The 14,772-nt window shown below is 40.0% G+C and overlaps 1 protein-coding gene across 4 annotated transcripts in view; it reads left to right on the top strand.

Moving 5' to 3' along the window:
* Window positions 1-1,933: 1,933 nt before the first annotated feature.
* The window catches only part of LOC144598897 (cyclin-dependent kinase-like 5), a 97,698-nt gene continuing 84,859 nt past the window's right edge, over window positions 1,934-14,772 (top strand). For 2 of the 4 annotated variants that reach the window (XM_078409470.1, XM_078409467.1), the window contains exon 1: window positions 1,934-2,008. The gene's annotated coding sequence lies outside the window, so the exon portion shown is untranslated. Of the gene's footprint in view, window positions 2,009-2,130; window positions 2,421-14,772 lie in introns of those variants that run through there. The other 2 variants (XM_078409469.1, XM_078409468.1) reach the window with 2 other exon arrangements.

The following is a 14,772-nucleotide window of genomic DNA, read 5'->3' as shown; positions in this document are numbered from 1 at the left end:
AATTCCTTCGTCTTCGTCTTCGTGGTCTGACATGCACTGTCAACTGTGGGACCTTATATAGATAGGCGTGTACCTTTCCAAATCATGTCCAATCAATTGAATTTACCACTGGTGGACTCCAATCAAGTTTTGGAAACATCTCAAGGAAAATCAATGGAAACAGAATGAACATAAGCTCAATTTTGAGTGTCATAGCAAAGGGTTTGAATACTTATGTAAATGTGATATTTCAGTTATTTCTATTTAATTACTTTGCAAAATTTTCTAAACACCTGTTTTCTCTTTTTTTATGACGGGGTATTGTGTGTAGATTGATGATTAAAAAAATGAATGTAATCAATTTTAAAATAAGGCTGTACGCAGCAAAATGTGGAAAAGTGAAGGGGTCTGAATACTTTCTGAATGCACTGTCTGTCCTGGCCACAACTTTTCTCCAGATTTATTATTGACAGGGAATGAACAATATAACTATATATTCAAATTTGTTGAAAGTGCTTAAATAAATAGGAACTTTTAATGATAGCAAGTTGAAAGTAGACAGGAACAGATTAAATGAATTAGTAAATTGTAGTTAAATCAAGTTTGGTTACAAAAATTTTGTATTATAGTATTTTTTTAAATGGCAAGAAACAGAGATTTGGGAGCGCAAATAGGCAAATCATTAAAAGCGAAAGTCAGCTTCAAAACGTCAATCAAAACAGAAAACCTTAATAGAGGTGGAATACAAGTTTGCCAAAATATTAAGCATTACATTGCTCGTTAAGGGAAGATGAAAGGCTGAGAAGATGACACAGCAAATGCCTTGGCAAAAGATGAGAAAGGCCAATGCCTTTGTTTTGACATGAGCAGTGGATCGCGGTGCTGTTTTGAGGCCATCAGTGGATCAATATTCAATCTCGGCACCAATGGTAGATTGCTGACCCCACACGCGGTGCTGACAGTGTTCCCATACTTGTCATCAACAGTGATCGCCATACCAATGTTGGCACCGCCGGTGAATCATTGTCTCTCTCTAGATGCTGACAGTGAAATATCACCTCGTACTTAGTGCCAATAGTGGATCGCTGCTGCCACTCCCAGCATCAACAGTGGATCAGCATCCTGACCTCGGTGCTGGCAGCAGATCACCATCTTACTCTTGGTGCCAGTGGTGGATCACTGCCTATGCTGTTGGTGTCTGTGACAAATCAGCACCTCTGCTGACAGTGGATCATTCATTACTCAGTCGAATTCCAACAGTGGACCACCACCCACTCTTGGTGACAATGGTAGTTACCACCTCAGTCTTGGTGCCAATAGTGGATCACCACCCACTATCAGTGCCATGGGTGGATCACAGCCCATGCTGACAGTCGATCAACACGGTCTCAATGCTGACACTGGATCACCTCCCCACTCTGGATGCTGACACTGGATCGCCACCTAACTCTTGGCGCAAATAGTGGATCACCACTCGACCCCAGTGTCGACAGCGGATTGCTATCCCAATGTTTGCACCACTGCACTGGGGGATCACAGTCAAGCTCTTGGAGCTTGTGATGGATCACCATCTCGCTCTTGGTGCCAATAGTGGATCATTCTCAGTTTTCAGTGCCAATAGTAGATCACTGCCCTGGTCGTCGACAGTGGATCGTTACCCAGTCTCAGCGCTAACAATGGTTCACCACCGGCATTGATAGTGGATCACACCTACTCTCAGTGTCGACAGTGGATCACCTCAGTGGATCAGCTCGCGGTTGATCGCAACCTCACCCTCGGTGCCAATGGTGGATCACCGCCCGGTCTCCGTGTCACCGGTAAATTTGCATCCCGCTCTCTCTCTCTCTCTCTCTCTCGGGTGGATCATCGTCCTGTTTCAGCGCCGTGCAACATGTGGGTATCTTCCGAGAGCCGCCCAGCGCTGTGAGTCATCCATGCACGCGATGGTCCTGACGTTGCGGTTACGCAGTGGAACATGGCGGTTTGGTAGAGAGGCGGCTGCTGCGGAGCTGAGCGCCTCACATTGCGGGTAAGAAGGAGAGAGAGAGAGAGAGAGGAGAAGAGAAAGGAGGAGGAGAAGGAGAAGGAAGGGGCGTGAGCTGGGAGCCAACGGTCAGTTGGTCGCTCGCTCGGTTGCGCGAGTGTTGCCAGGTCCCGCGCCGTCACTCGGGCTCTTGCGCGCGAGCAGATTCATGCCCTGACTTCGCATCGCGAGCTCCAACCGCCGCGGCGACGGCTCGCGCTTTCCCTGGAGTGGAGCGAAGGGAAGCGGCGCAGCCCCCAGTACGAACCTCAGACTCGCGCTCCCTTCTCGCGGGGGCAACGAGCAACCTCGCGCCCTCGGCTCACCTGTTGACTTCGATGGCTGCAGATCGCGTAAGAGTCCGGGCTTGATTTTCGCACAGCTGCACAACGGTTGCAGTTGCAAGATGCGAACTAAGGTGCTGCCCTGGCTGCGGCCGTGTAATCTCAGTGAATTGTATTTTCCCCCACTTGCAGATTTGTAATGATATCCCTCGATTAATTGACAATACCAACATGCCGTAGGCAGTCATATTTTGACTTTTAACCTTTCACCTGTTGACGCGTGTTTGAAATACATCTATTTGAAGTATTCTGCATTTGACCATTTGGGGAATTCGCAAATACTTGCAATTTTGCTTTATTAAGTCTTATATTTGTATAAATTGTTTTTTTAGTGGGTAATGTTAACGTTTATTTGGTAATTTGGCCTAGTTTCCAAAACTACCCTGAAATCACATATCTTAATCCATTAAATTGTGGATTTAATTTGTATTAGTTGAAAAGTTATTTACCTTTTATCTAGTTAGGGACCCCATTGAGTTGTCATGAAGGCATTAACTTATTGATGTATATTTTGATAATTTTAGGTTGGATGTTAATTGTTACTTGAATATGTGAATAATTATAGGAAATGATCCCTACCTATTTTAAGTGAAAATTGGTAATAAAATGGGAATGCAAAATTGATGTAACCTGCAAAAATAACATGTTTGAAGCATGTCGTCATTTTTTCCCCTTCATTGGGTCTTATTTTGTTGCATATCTTTTTCAGCTGAACTGAAATTTCATATTTAGTGATCCACTGCAGTGTCCTATTTTATATGGTGGTGTTAAACTAGTCAGTGCGCCATTCCAGTCACACAAGTGACCTACTTCTGTTTCTATATTTTTCTGTTATTAACGTGGCCTGCAGAGAGTCTTTGACCTACAAACAGAACACCCGGATTTAGATAGGAGGTTAGAGTGCATTTCTGCAGAGAAGAGCAAAAATTCGCATTTGATTGTGATGACCATTGAAAGTGATTTTTGATAGAGGCATGGAAGATTCAGTTCTCTTTGTTTGGAGTAAAACTTTATATTTATTTGGAGAGATTGAATTGGGAACCAGTGTGATTTTAAGGTAGGGTACTTGATTTGGAAAAGTAGGGAACAGTTAACATGCTTTTTTTTCTGACTATGTAATTTAAATTGATTTAAGTAGCTGCATAAACCCACTCATTGAAACAGAAGCTGGAAAGATAGATGGTAGTAGAAGTCTCAAGAGATAATTAACATGTAGAATGTTAAATTTGCACAGTTGTTTGAAACAAAATAGCTAACCTATCCAGTGATTCTTACAGCTGCACAGTTATGACTTCATGTGGTGGTAAGTTTTGACAAATGAGAACAGTTGAACATGGTATTGGAGGTGGTGACTAGGGAAGCCATGCTTATGATTAATATGAGAGAAATATGTACAACCAGGTTCAGTTCTTTTGTTTCAAAATAAAATTTAATATTTTTCAAAATTTTAAAAAGTTTAAACGAATAATTTTCATCATTTTTGTAATCTTTCTCCCCTCCAACAAATGATACAATTTGTAACTCAATATATGATGCTCCTTAAGAAAATTGCTGAAATATCTGCAAGCATTTCACATATTTATATTGTTTAATATTGATAACTTCCAGTGTACTTTTGAATTGAAAAGATTGCAGATGTATATATTTTAATTGAAGGTGGTTGTAAAATGCTGAGGATATGATGAAATGATTTAATTTTAGCTGCTATGGGACACAGTAATTCAAATATGTTGTCACATCTAATTATGACTGAAATATGTTTTGTACCCAATGTTTAATATCAAAATCAACCAAATTGATGGTTGCAGATTGGGTTAGGGCAAGGGATGGTGAGAAGGTGCAGAGTATGGTACTGTAGTTGCCTAGAAACAGTGGCATTTAACTTGTGAAACTTTGTCAAAATATGTGCTGCATTTTTGATACCAGTGCTTTCAGTTATTGTTCAAATCGTTGGAACAAAAATTAGCAGATTATTTTTTAATTTATATTCATTTTTGTCTTCATTGGGATTCCTTAAAATATGCTGCTTGATTGTTCTGTGTAATTTGTAAAATTTGAAGTGAGGCACAGTTGGCCATTGTCAATGTATAGTGGATCCCAACATTGTTGTTGGATGTTGTGCAGGCAGAAACTGTTAAGAAATGAGTGATCCAACATTTACTTCTTGGTTGTGGGACAATGTCTGCATTATGATATTCCCAAGAATGGATTGAGAGGAGGAGAAACCATTGCAGGCATTCTCTGACAAAGGCTGGTATAAGGTCATAAGTGATAGGAACAGAATTAGGACATTCGACCCATCAATTGTACTCCGCCATTCAATCATGGCTAATCTATCTCTCCCTCCTAACCCCATTCTCCTGCCTTCTCCCCATAACCCCTGACACCTGTACTAATCAAGAATCTATCTATCTCTGCCTTAAAAATATCAATTGACTTGGCCTCCACAGCCTTCTGTGGCAAAGAATTCCACAGATTTCCCCTGACTAAAGCCTCCTCATCTTCCTAAAGGAACGTCTTTTAATTCTGAGACCGTGACCTCTAGTCCTTGACTCTCCCGCTAGTGGAAACATCCTCTCGGCATTAACTGTCCAAGCCTTTCACGATTCTGTACGTTTCAATGAGGCCCCCCTCTCATTCTTCTAAATTCCAGCAAGTGCAGGCCCAGTGCCGTCAAACGTTCATCTTGCTTTGGAATGGACAATAAGATAACAACAGAGGTTTGGAGTGTGATGATATGGTGAACCAAATCAAAATGTGCAGAGAAGAGTGAAGAGTGAATGTGTCCTTCAATCACAGTCATATAAGATTGATCACCCCCCTCCTTCCAATACCATTTAAAAAAAAAAAAATGCATCTAAACAATATCTGGTAGATTTTGGTATAATATTGGATTTACAGTTTTTGAGCTTGGTGACTGCATTTAATTATATTTTGGAGACACAAGGAATTGTAGATGCTGGAATCTTGAGTAAAACTAGGTGCTGGAGGAATTCAGCAGATCAGGCAGCATCTGTGGAGGCAATGGATAGGCAACTTTTCAGGTCGGGATTCATTTTCAGATTGATTGTAATGGGGGGAGAAAGCTGCCTCTTTTCCACCTTTCCCCACCCCTAATCTACAATCAATCTGAAGAAGGATCGGACATGAAACATCGCCTATCCATTTGCTCTACAGATGCTGCCTGGCCACTGAGTTACTCCAACACTTTGCAAACATGTTTTAATTGTAGATTATGTTGGTTCTGTTTATTAGAACATTAAATCATTACAGCTTAAGAATCTGCCAATATATCCAGTCAATCTCATTCACCTGCTCTATTCCAGTAGACCTGTAAGTATATTTTCATAAAGTGTCTAACTAATGTTCTTTTGTATCTCTTGATCACCTGTGCTTCTACTAGTTTCATGGACAGTGAATTCTAGTCCCTGATCATACTTACTTACTTACTTACTTGCTGCCTATTATGCCTCCTGTAGGGCATATGTAGGGCAACAACGAAGGTTCTCCACTTCTGTCTGTTCTGGGCTAGTTTCTGGACACTACCCCAGGTCAATTCCATAGTTTTCATTTCCTCCTCTACAGTTCGACGCCATGTGGTTTTGGGTCTCCCACTTTTCCTTTTCCCTTCTGGTGTCCAGTGCAGGGCTATTCTTGGTATGCTGTCTGGTTCTCTTCTCAGTATATGGCCAATCCAGTTCCAGCGCTTTCTCATGATGCTGGTATCCATACTCTCTTGCTGGCATTGAGCAAGGAGATCTTGGTTGGATATGGTGTTTGGCCAAAATATTCCAAGGATTCTTCTCTGGTTCTTAGTATGGAAGTCCCTGATCATCCTCTGCATAAAAAAGTCCTTCCCAATGTCACATCTATGTCCCTTGCTGCTGCATCCCTCCAAGGAGAACAACCACAGTTTCTCCAAAGTACTATTGTAGCTAAAATCTCTCATCCCTGCAGCCATTCTGGTAAGTCTCTGCATCATTTCTTTCAAAGACCTTCACACTTTTCCTGGCGATGTGACTAGCATGGAAATATGTATCTACTTCCTTATAGATATTAGTAATCAGACCCTTCATAGATGAAGGAGGAAGTTCATTGTCAAATGTTTTGTTAACTAAGGTCACCAGCTGCATATAAAAATAAACTAGGTCATTGTTGCCTGTTCATTCATTTGGCTCAAAGATCCTCGCTGATATGCTGCCTGCATTTGCTCAGCATTGTTCTATTTCCCATGCTGTCCTTGCACAACAACAAAATCTGTTCATCTGCGAGAAAATCTTTAGACAATTTTGGGATTGTTTACTTCAGAATATCTTAAGTTTTAAAGTTTAAAAAAAAGTATTTCTTGAGGAAAATATAAAATTGTTGTGTGAACGTGATTGAAATCTAATGCTACCACTAAAGATCCTCCAGAGAACATAACAACCCACTATATCTAAATCAGTGAACTGATGTTGATTTTACCAATTCATATTTTTCATGCACCAGCCTTTAAAAATAATATCTTGTTAAGACAATACTTAAATTTCATGTTTGGAAAGAAACAACATAGAGAAAACTATCAGTTTTGTCTGTTGTTACAATATGTGTCTAAGTGACTTAGTTTGGTTGTCCCCTCGGGCAAGTAACATTAGATAATGTTAAAAAAGAATAAAGAGTCTATTGACATAAATGACATTTTGAGTTGTTGCAATTTAAAAATAGAATCAGGTATTAAATGTTATTTCTCTCAGTTAGGTGAGCCTAAATACATTCCCTTGTAAAAGTTTTTTGATTTATTTTCTTAAACTGCTTTCTAAAGAGATTGACCTACATACTATATGAAGTGTATTCTTTCACCAAAATGAATGTAATTCTTCATTGGGAGCAAGAAAATTGCTACGTTACTGACTACAACAGCTTTTCAGACTGCAACGGTCATTTATCAGTTTGCAGTTATTATCTATGAAAGCTCATGTTTCGATTCAATAACATTTCCTGAACGTAAGTAAATAAAACCATGTTAAAAATGGTTGAAAACCTGGACCATCAGACTACTTGCCACAATCATTCCATGATAAACTGAAATTTCATCCAAATAAATAATAAAAATGGTGAAATGTTGATGTTGCATTTTCAATTATTGAAAAGGTGCATTGGTTAGTGTGAGATTTTATAACATGAGTTTGTTTAAGCCCCGTTGGGGCCCCAAATTTATCATGTTAAATATCATTTTTTGAATTGAATAAAAAATAATCTTCAGAGTAGTTTTCAATCAAATATATATTTTTTAAATGCTCTAATTTTTAATCATAAAATGGAAAAAGAGCTGACATGCACTTTAAGTATGAGGCGGACGAGTTTAAATAAGCAAGAGATTAAATTTAAATTGGAGATTTGGACATGCAAGGTAAGATAAGTGTTAGCTTTTTTGTGTTATTTTAAAAATAAAAGATATTCTTGATTTTTGACAACAAATGAGTTATCTCTAACATTGAATTAGTATGTTTCATTCGTCTGGATGGGTGCAAATGTGAATTGTCCCACACCTGACAATGGCCCACAAGTTACTTTATTGTACAGCTGAAGTAGATTTTACACTGATAAACAGGAAATAAAGTTAAAATGCAGAAACCATAGTTAATGTTCTGATGTGTATTAGAAAGAGTTCTCTTAAGCAGTCGGTCAGGCTTGATGCCAACTTGTTTTCACGGGTGCTCTGTTCTGAGATCACTGATGAATCTGTTGAAGGAGAAACAGACTTTGCCTCAGGGTGAGTGAGGTCATTTGATGAGGAGTATGGATGGGTCAATTGGGTTCTTGCATGCCCCTTCTGCTCGTGCTTGACCTCTTAATATTTCTTTGGAGAGACTTGAATTGCTCCATGCCTTCTAACTAGATTGACCTACATACCATATGAAGTGTTTATTCTTTCAGCCAAATCAGTGCAGCTCTTCATTAGAATCAAGAAAAAGGCCAAATTGCTGGTTCTAATGGCTTCTAAGCATGGCATGGTCGTTTATCATTTTGCAGTTATTGATCCATGAAAGCTTTTTATTTTCAGTTCCATAATATTTCCTTAAAAATTGTACTTTTAGTAAAAGAAACCAGGAAAAAATGGTGAACTGCGAAGTGCAGTAGATTTTGCATTTTCTTTGCCACTTTGAGAGGTCCTTGACAGATAGATAGAACAGTACAGCACAGGAACAGGCCCTTCAGTCCACAATGTACATGCCGAACATGATGCCAGTTAAGGAAATCACCTCTGCCTGCGCGTGATCCATATCCCTCCATTACCTGCATATCCATCTGCCTATGTAACTATCATATCTGCCTCCACCACTGGTCCTGGCAGCAAATTCCAGGTACCTAAAACTGTGTGAAAAATAAACCACAGATACACACTTCCTTTAAATTTTGCTTGTCTCAACTTAAACCTATGCCGTAGATACTTCTTCCCTGGGAAAATGATTCTGACTCTATACCTTAACTATGCCACTCATCATTGTATACTTCTATCAGGTCTCCCCTCTGCCTCTGACACCAGAGAAAACCAACCAACTTTGTCCAACCTCTCCTTGTGGACAATACCCTCTAATCTACTCAGCATTCCGGTAAACCTCTTTTGCACCTGCTCCAAAGCTTCTACATCCTTCCTGTAATGAGACAGCCAAAACTGCACAAAATATTCCAAATGCAATCTCTCAAAATTCCTATAAATTTGCAACATCATTTCCTGATTCTTGTACTCAACATCCTGACCAAAAAAGGCAAGCATGCCATCTGCCTTCTTTACCAGTCTATCTACTTGTGTTGCCACTTTCAGAGAGCTATGGACTTAGACACCGATTCCTATATAAACAAATCATGCCATTAATAAATTTTCTCCTTGCATGCTCTCAAACTGCAAACTTCTTGATTTTATCACACAGTGAAGTCCATGTCTATTGTGTCTTTTGATGGACAGTATCTGCATTGCAATTTTATGAGGAGCTTTTTGGAAGGGAATTATTAAAGTAGAGTTTTGCAAATGACTTTTTCAGGCAGCAGGGAGATTCCATCATGTTTATCACAATTTAACTTTTCTTTCTTGAAGTTGGTCATGATTACAGTGTTTCAGAATTCACTGAGCATTCTTTCCTTTTCCCAGATGAGATCATGAACTTGAACTAGAATTACTGTTCTACCATGTTCTAATGATTACATGGGGAACTGGTCTGTTCCAGTTAAGCCATACCTTGTACTCCAGTTTGTAGGTGAAGTAATTATTTTGGACAAAATGGGGCTGGAACCTAAAGGGGACTATTAGCAATTTGAGACTGAGCTGACTTTTCTCAGTGTAAGTATTCAAGTAAAAATGTGGAATTTCCTGAGTTGCGGTTTAGCTGTTTTTTGATTGGACTTCAACAAATAAATTGCTCCTAGAATGAAGTATCTGAATACAAACTTGCTACACTTCCTCTGCAGTCACACCTAGGTGATGGTTTTCAACCTGCTGTAAGTATATTCATTGGAATGAAGAGGATTACTTGAGGCATATGGGTAAGTGTATGGAAATCTATAGTTTTTTTAAAAAACATTAATTTTTTGAGTCAACAGAGGCATGGCCTACAAGACCAATACGTATGTAATTAATCTTCAGAAAATGGGACTGAACAAACACTTGACTCACTCGTATCTTCATGGTGAACGTATATCCATGGTGTTGTTGGGGAGGAAGTTCCAGGATTTTGACCCAGATACAACAAAGAAATGTTGATGTATTTTCATATTGGTGTGATGTGTGGTGGCCTGTAGATGGTCCTGTTGCCTTGGTAGTCCTTAATGATTAAGGTTACGCATTTTGCAGATAATGTTCAAATAGACTATGCCAGCAATTGCGGGAATTTCTTTTGTAGATGTCATATATTGCAGCTGTTGTGAGTTGGTGGTGGAGGGGACAAATTTTAAGGTATTGAATTGATTGCCAATAAAGTAGGCTATTTTCTGAGGAATTGCAAATAAAGTTGACAGTCACATTGTCATTATTAAACATGCTACTTTTGGCCTTGTGCTGAAAAGAAGTTTGTTGATGAAGCAGCTGAAACTGACTAAATGGCATTCTGGAGCTAGGTGATTGACCTTCAACATCATTCTGTCTTCCTTGCTATGAGGTGTGCCTGCAACCACAATGATTTATTTTTGATGATTATTAACAGTTTTATCGCACACAATCAAATGCTTCTACGATGTCTAAGGCAATCACTATCATCTTATTGAACTAATGTGGTCCCTTGGTTTGAATGTAATGATAGTGCAGGTCCTCCAAAACTTACAAATGTCTGACTTATGTGTAGTGTTTAGGAGACTGGCGGGATAGATATGCCAACTGCTGTGGGGCTACAGGTAGGTACTGAGATCACATCTGCATTTCTGACTTGCAACCTGTTTTGGGTTAAAACCAGTTCTCGATCATAACCTGGGAAAATCTATATATGATATGTGAAACTACGAAGCTGTACATTGTGTTGAAATACATTTATGCTCCATTTGATGGCTTTCATTGCCTTGTATTTGCCCACTTTTGAATAGCCAGATCTGTTTTGACTGTCCCATTTGACAATAGACAATAGGTGCAGGAGGAGGCCATTCGGCCCTTTGAGCCAGCACCGCCATTCAATGTGATCATGACTGATCATTCTCAATCAGTACCCCGTTCCTGCCTTCTCCCCATACCCCCTGACTCCGCTATCCTTAAGAGCTCTATCCAGCTCTCTCTTGAATGCATTCAGAGAATTGGCCTCCACTGCCTTCTGAGGCAGAGAATTCCACAGATTCACAACTCTCTGACTGAAAAAGTTTTTCCTCATCTCAGTTCTAAATGGCCTACCCCTTATTCTTAAACTGTGGCCCCTTGTTCTGGACTTGACTGTCCCATTTAGCATTTAGTAGTGCTAAATAAATTGATGCTGTGTGTGTGTACTCAGTGTGAATACAGAATATTGTCTCCATGTGGTTCACACAATGGTTATTGCCTTGTATTTGCTCACTTTTGGGTAGCCAGATTTGTTTTGACTGTCCCATTTAGCATTTAGTAGTGCAATCATTTAGCATTTAGATTGCAAGTCCATCACCTTAAATGCAATCCATTCCCATATATTCTTGGAGTGCAAGAGACTGCAGCATAATTAAATTGCTGGACAAACTCTGTGGGACGAACAACATCTTTAGCAGCAAAGAGGTGGTCCTGAAGTAGGGTCCCAACCCAAACGTTGTCCCTTTGCCTCCACAGATGCTTGACCATAAAGTTCTTACAGCAGTTTATTTTATGCCCTTGCATCTTTTTTTGGTTCCAAATATTATACAACACAGAAAAGCATTGATTCATCGGCTGAAAGGGAGGAATGATAGATGGTGATGGGATTTGAGTATAGGAGCAGGGAGGTTCTGCTGCAGTTGTACAGGGCATTGGTGAGACCACACCTGGAGTATTGCGTACAGTTTTGGTCTCCTAATCCGAGGAAAGACATTCTTGCCATAGAGGGAGTACAGAGAAGGTTCACCAGATTGATTCCTGGGATGGCAGGACTTTCATATGAAGAAAGACTGGATAGACTCGGCTTGTACTCGTTGGAATTTAGAAGATTGAGAGGCGATCTTATAGAAACTTACAAAATTCTTAAGGGGTTGGACAGGCTAGATGCAGGAAGGTTGTTCCCGATGTTGGGGAAGTCCAGAACAAGGGGTCACAGTTTAAGGATAAGGGGAAGTCTTTTAGGACCGAGATAAGAAAGTTTTTTTTTACACAGAGAGTGGTGAATCTGTGGAATTCTCTGCCACAGAAGGTAGTTGAGGCCAGTTCATTGGCTATATTTAAGAGGGAGTTGGATGTGGCCCTTGTGGTTAAAGGGATCAGGGGGTATGGAAAGAAGGCAGGTACAGGATACCGAGTTGGATGATCAGCCATGATCATATTGAATGGCGGTGCAGGCTCGAAGGGCCGAATGGCCTACTCCTGCACCTATTTTCTATGTTTCTATGTGATGAGGAGGAAAGAGCCTTGTTCATATTTGACCTAATGCCAGGAAGATTGTTACAACCTGTTGTCAATGTTTTCAGAGCTGCTCATTCAGGACTGTTTTTGCTTGTACAACTAGTGCAGGCAGGTCTTTACTGAGTGGGAGTGGCTATACTCATCGTTTTGATAAAGTTTGGCAAATACTTGTAAGGGACAATTCTATAAATGTGCCTATCTATGTCTGGCTTTTGCTTGACTAGTGGGTAGGAGAGCCCTCCCAATTAAAACCCCCTTCCCCAGGTGTTACTGAGGACTTTCTACAAAATTGACAAGGCGGAGCGTGGCTTTGTCATACCTGAATTTGATGTGTACATTAATGCCAGATGGTATTTCTGGCTTTATCCTTTTCTGTTTTCACATAACAATATAAAACAACTGAATTGCTGCATGTCATTTCAGAGAATGGTTAGAAGTCAACCATATTGTGGAAAAGACACAAAGTGCTGGAGTAACTCAGCAGGTCGGGCGGCATCTCCAGAGATGCTGCCTGACTTGTTGAATTACTACTATACTTTGTGTCCTTTTGTGTACTAATCAGCAACTGCATTTCTTTATTTCAACATTGTTGTGGGTATGGGAAATCTCTTCGGCCAGGTAGTGTAACTATGAGATTTGTTCCTTGAAGGACATGAGTTGGTAGATTTGTAGTTATTATGATTATGATTAGTTTGTTTTTTCAAATGACAGATTATTTGAGTAACTGAATTTAAATTCGATGACTGCTTTGAACTTTGGTCCATGGATTCTGGTTCGAGTTTTGAATTCGTTTTTTAGTTTCAGAAATACAGTGTGGTAACAGGCCCTTCGGCCCACCGAGTCCACGCCGACCATGATCACCTGTACACTAGTTTCATCCTACACGCTAGGAACAATGTACCAAAGCCAATTGACCTACAAACCTGCATGTCTTTGGGATGTAGGAGGAGATCGGAGCACCCTGAGAAAACTCATGTGGTCAAAGGGAGAATGTACAAACTCTGTGCAGCACCCACAGACATGATCTAACTCAGGTCTCTGGCGCTGTGAGGCAGCAACCCTACCACTGCTCCACTGTGCCGCCCACTACTCTAGTAATTAGTATTCTAGAAATCAAACTACTGTACATCTATCATACAATTCAAAACATGGTTTGCTTAAATGTTTTTGATGGTTTAAAAGTAGTTATTTCATCAACATTTGTGCATGTTAGTATTTGAATGTTTCTGAAGTTAGGAGGGTACAAAAGTTATTAACTTAAAATGTTTGATGCTGGCTAAGGTAGTTATTTTCTGCTGTTCCGTGGATGGGTTTTGTCATGTATCTTTTATATGAGAACATTACATCTTGCTAGGCATTGCTGTTGCACATGTCTGGCAATTTGAATCTGTATGATTGGATTGTAAGTTCACAGTAGCAGATTTCATTATCGTCAAGAGAGTCAGCGGTAAGCCAGGTTTTAGGCAGCATTGCCTATCCTTTAAAGTAAAAAAAGTAACAAATTACTCTGCTCAGGAAACCAATGACCCTCCTAGCAAATCAAATTTTGCAAACACTTTTTGGGAATTCTGCTGATAGTTTCACTGACCACGATGATATTGTCTGGACTTTCACTGCAGATCATAAAACTTAACATTTAAGATTCTATCAACTGCCAAGTATTGCTGAATCAATTCTGCCACTGTCAATTCTGCAATTCTGACTGTCAATTCTGCAGGTATCAAATTTGTTTTTTGAAAATGGATTTAGAATCATTTGGTTTTTGTCTTCATCTTCAAAGTGTATGCAGTAACTCGCCTTGGCTACACTAATAGTACCTCCCAGACCCATGACCTTTACTACCAAGAGAGACGAGTATGGCAGGTATATTATAAATGGCACCACCCAAAAGTTGTCTTTGAAACGTTCATCATCCTGCCTTAAAAATATATTGTCCTTTCTTTATTATTGTTGGATCAAATTCCAGCAACTTCCTACCGAACATTGCTGGAAGAGTACCTTCACCCGAAGGGCTGCACCAGCATCTTCCCAAAGGCAGTTTGAGATGCAAAGTAAATGTCCTGGTTTGTGATGCTCTAATTTATAAATTATTTTGAAAAACCTATGATGTTGCTACAATCTGAAACAAAAGTAGAATTAAAATACTTTGTCCACTGCCCAACATCACTCTGGCCACTTCTCCATCTCCAACAATAGAAATTGCGGAGGTGGAGAGGCTATTCAGGAAACAGAAAAGCCGGAAATCTCCAGGACCGGACAATATTTCTCCCTCTACCCTCAAGCTCTACACAGACATTTTCAACCAGTCACTGCAAACCTGCACTGTCCCTGCCTGCTTCAAGGTCTCCACTATTGTCCCTGTACCCAAAAAGACAAGGATCACTGGTCTCAAGGACTACAGGCCTGTCGCCCTG

This window comes from Rhinoraja longicauda, chromosome 12 (assembly GCF_053455715.1).
Source record: "Rhinoraja longicauda isolate Sanriku21f chromosome 12, sRhiLon1.1, whole genome shotgun sequence".
In the NCBI taxonomy this organism is placed as follows: domain Eukaryota; kingdom Metazoa; phylum Chordata; class Chondrichthyes; order Rajiformes; family Arhynchobatidae; genus Rhinoraja; species Rhinoraja longicauda.
The sequence above is the reverse complement of the archived record's forward strand: the minus strand, read 5'-3'. Positions and strand labels throughout refer to the sequence as shown.